Source organism: Primulina huaijiensis, chromosome 13 (genome assembly GCF_012295235.1).
Source record: "Primulina huaijiensis isolate GDHJ02 chromosome 13, ASM1229523v2, whole genome shotgun sequence".
NCBI lineage: Eukaryota > Viridiplantae > Streptophyta > Magnoliopsida > Lamiales > Gesneriaceae > Primulina > Primulina huaijiensis.
The window spans coordinates 11755048-11759268 of record NC_133318.1 but is presented as its reverse complement, the minus strand read 5'-3'; positions in this window follow the sequence as shown (position 1 = coordinate 11759268).

Genomic DNA, 4221 nt, shown 5'->3' with positions numbered 1-4221 from the left:
TTATCAACTCCTTGATAATAAGAACGTCAGAACTCAAGTCTGATAGTACCCAACCAATCATGTTAAACGCCTAGCAGCATCGCTTACATGATTCCCTAGGTATCAAATGATAGTGCCTGCAAGAACCATTCAATTATGGTTAGCGTACAGTACGGTCCCTTCATCTCATATATCCCGACCGATTCGACAATCATTGGTATATCGAGAGTTGTCAATGAATCGATACTATGTGTCATGTCGTAGTTGCATCGATGGTGTAATCTATGAAACCCCTTTCATAATTACCACCATACTCTGATCAGAGATTTCAAACTACATACACATGAGATCACATAGGATATCCATACTCGAAGGTAAGCGGTGAATCCCCGACTACAATGCATCGACTCCTATATGTTTCGCCAAAACACCCAACTTTGCCACCTGATGACCCCATGAGAGTCCGTAAACAAGTCAAAGTGTAATGCTAGCACATAGAGTCTCAATGTTGTCCCGGGTCATTAGGACTAATGGTGTACAACCATAAACTAGGACATTTCCACTCGATAAGTGAGAACCACTTGGAAAGTCCTTTATGGAGAGTTGTTCAGTGCACTCTACCAGGAGCACCTATCTGCATGTTCGGACATCACAATGTCCCCTACCAATGAAACATGATACTCATATCGCAGATACTAGTCTCAAACTCGAGCGGCCTATATCCTTCTTAGCGGCGGTTGAATCGACTAGGAACTGTTTAGAATATACAGTATTGCAAATATGAGTTTCATGATACTCATCATATGAGCATCTCATATTCTTTCTACTATTTGTCTATTCAAGGACTTTATCTATGCAACTAGCATGGGTATACAGATAAAGAAGGGCCAAAACAATAATTTCAAATATTATTAAAATAAAGACTGTTTATACATAGAGTTTCATCGTGAACACTCGGCCAATACTTGGCTCGACGTGCACCTACTCTAACACATTGGTCCCCACCCTTCGTCTCCTCATACTCGTCCTCACCTGCATCGATCAATTCTAGTGAGTCTAAGGACTTAACATGTATACACTAAAGATAACAAGCAATATATAATAAAACCACATACATTAAAACTAGAGCGTATATACTTGAAACTTGAACGTAATAACATAAACATAGACGTGCCATCATCATAAAACTTTTCATAAACATTCTTGCATAATACATTCTTGGTCATGCTTTACTGGGTGGATTGGTCTCTGGTCATGTTTTATCGTTTTCCAATCCTTATCTAAACCCGGTGATGCTTTACCAGGGTGGAGAGGTCACCGGCCACGTTCACCAGCTTCCAAACCCGTTCATAATTGGTCACAAGACACTTAGCATACCTCAAAAACGTAAAATATTTTCCTTTGCACGTGAAACATACTTAGATGGCGTTGAGAGATTCGTTGGATCTAGCTTGGGGCCACTGCTGCACATACTAACTCCATTTCATGCACTTAAATTCCATACTCAGACGTAATAATCGTGCTTATCACCAAGATGAAAATTTTCTCATGACGTTCTAAAATCGCTCGAGAATTGACCTCGTTTAATCATCGTTCTAAACCATGACCTCGACCCCCGAAACAAGTCCTAAAATGATGTGTAAACATTTCCCGAAACATAGAAGACATAAGCCTAAAATAGTGGTTTAAAAATCATGTTCAAGCGCCTAGGCGCTGGGCCTTGCTGCGCTACAGCGCTGCCTAGCACCTAGGCGCTAGGCTCTAGCACCGCAGCGCTAGAAGGGCCATAGCCCTAGCGCTACGGTGCCTCAAGGCAGCGCTGTGCCGCTAGTTCTGCGCCCACTCGACCTCAAAAGCTCAATTTTGATGCAAACTCTATGCAACGTCCTATCGACTCAAACCAATGCAACGAGACTCAACCTAAGATGCTATGGCAATGTTTCAAACTCACATGACACCCCAAAACAACGACGCAAATCATGCAACGCAACACAACCCACGCAAACGATATTTTTACTCAAAAAAGCTTCCTACGACTTCTAATGCAACCAAGCGCCTATCACCACGAAACGGAGCACCAAAAATCATCCCAACATTATACTCAAAATATTTAAATGCAGCAGCGATCACCCGACGGTTCCCAACGAAGCCTGCAACAAATAAACTTCAAGAACACGTCAAGAACGCATTTTCATAAAATCACAGTTTGAGCAGTCCCATAAAAATGATCATAACTCACTTGGTTCTTGTCCAAAAATTACGAATTTACTGTCAAATTGAAGATATAAAAAATTTCTACGTTTTATGTGTTGAAAACTTTTCATGAAAACCGACCAAATTTTCGCAGTAATCGAAATGACAACATACACATTTTGTGATCTAAAAATTTGGATCTAGAATTCATTTCAAATGTTTTTACTCAAAATTTTTCACAACATACATGGATTTTCAAGCATAATAAACATCACAACACATAATATGACGAGAAGGATGAAGAAATAATAGAATATACATGCCTTGATCTTTCAAAACGCTTGAAACGACGATACCAAAGCAGAACGAATGCGAGGGTTGATCCGGAACGATTTGTGGCTCGATTCCTTGCAACAAAATCAACGTGAATCGCTGAAAAAATTTGAAGAGAAAGGGGCAGCTGATATAACACTTAGAACCCTAAGTTTCGCTCTTTCACAAGAAATGAAATGGATTGCAATGAAAGTGTGTGTGTGTGTGATAAACGGCTGAGGTGTGTGTAAAAGTGTGTGTGTGCGTACGTTTTGTGTAAAATTGTAACGTGTGTGTGTGTGATTTAGTGGGGAGGGAATTAAGGATTTAATTAAGATAATAAAATACTATTAATCAATTAGTATGCTAAATAAAACACTAATTCCCCACTAATCTACTAGCCTCCCTAAATTTTAAATAAAATACACATGTGATAAACTTTAAAATTTAATAATCTTAAAAATCACCTATTAATTAAATTAATCTTTAAAAATGATAAAAACTAAATAAATCTTTTGAAATGACCCAATCTTAACTTAAATAAAATACCACGTTTTAAAATCGCCAAAAATCGTCGCCGGTCTCTTTTTCTCGATCTCACTTCGAATAATTGCCTGAACTACTCAAGAAAATATTTTAACGTGCATCACCGAAAACATAAATAACTTGAAATAATGCAAATTCATAAATCATGCATAGCTAAAAATCATTTTAAAATTAAATAAATGATTTAACAATTTAAATAAATGCATAGGTTTTACGTGTACTGATTTTGGGCTCTACAATTCCTCTCCCACTTAAATAAATTCCGTCATCAAAATTAAACCTTATCAAACAGTTTCGGGTAGCGATTCCTCATATCTGTCTCGGCCTCCCAAGTAGCCTCCTCCACTGATTCGTTCAGCCACCCGACTTTGACCAACTTGGTCACTTTGTTCCGAAGCCTCCGCTCCTGTCTGTATAGGATTTGGACAGGTCTTTCCTTATACGAAGATTTGGAGCCAAATGCAATGGCTCAAAGCTCAAGACGAGCGAAGAATTTGCTATGTACTTCCTCAGAATCGAAATGTGGAACACATTGTGTACACCGGCCAGATTCGGTGGTAGGGATACACGATAAGATAGTGTCCCAACTCTGTCGAGAACATCGAACGGTCCAATAAACCTCGGACTAAGCTTGCCTCTCTACCCAAACCTCATAACACCCTTCATAGGTGCTATCTTTACGAAAATGTAATCTCCTACGGCAAACTCAAGATCCCTTCTCCTCTTGTCAGCATAACTCTTTTGAAGACTCTGGGCGGTCTTCATTCTGTCTCGAATCTTGACCACCACATTTGCAGTCTGCTGGACAATCTCTGAACCAAGTTTTGATCTCTCACCTACTTCATCCCAATGAATCGGAGATCTGCACTTCTTTCCATACAGTGCCTCGTAGGGAGCCATACCTATAGACGATTGGAAACTATTGTTGCAGGTTACTCCACTAGAGGTAACTTTGATTCCCAATTCCCATGGAAATCGATCACATAAGATCTCAACAGATCCTCCAAAATCTGAATCACTCGCTCAGACTGGCCATCTGTCTGAGGGTGAAATTTTGTATTGAATAGCAACTTCGTCCCCATGGCTGCATGTAAACTCTTCCAAAAGGACGATGTGAAACTCGGGTCACTGTCGGAGACAATAGAAACTGGGATCCCGTTCAATCGGACTATCTCCCCGATATAGAGCTCT